This window comes from Penaeus vannamei, chromosome 15, assembly GCF_042767895.1.
Source record: "Penaeus vannamei isolate JL-2024 chromosome 15, ASM4276789v1, whole genome shotgun sequence".
In the NCBI taxonomy this organism is placed as follows: domain Eukaryota; kingdom Metazoa; phylum Arthropoda; class Malacostraca; order Decapoda; family Penaeidae; genus Penaeus; species Penaeus vannamei.
In genome coordinates this window covers 15394171-15394419 of record NC_091563.1, presented here as the reverse complement: position 1 = coordinate 15394419, position 249 = coordinate 15394171, and positions in this window count along the sequence as shown.

Genomic DNA, 249 nt, shown 5'->3' with positions numbered 1-249 from the left:
GACAGAGATCGAGAGATATATCTCTATGGAAAGAGGAAAAGGGAATGGGAGAATGAGAGGGCGAAGCGCGAAGAATTGAGGAGAGATGGGAGCCAGGAGAGGTATAAATGAATGAAGGGAGTAGGGAGGAAGATGGAAAGAGGGGAGAGAAAGAGAGAAAGAGGGGAAATGCAGGATGAAAGGAAATAGTGACGTGTGTGTGTGTGTGTGTGTGTGTGTGTGTGTGTGTGTGTGTGTGTGTGTGTGTGT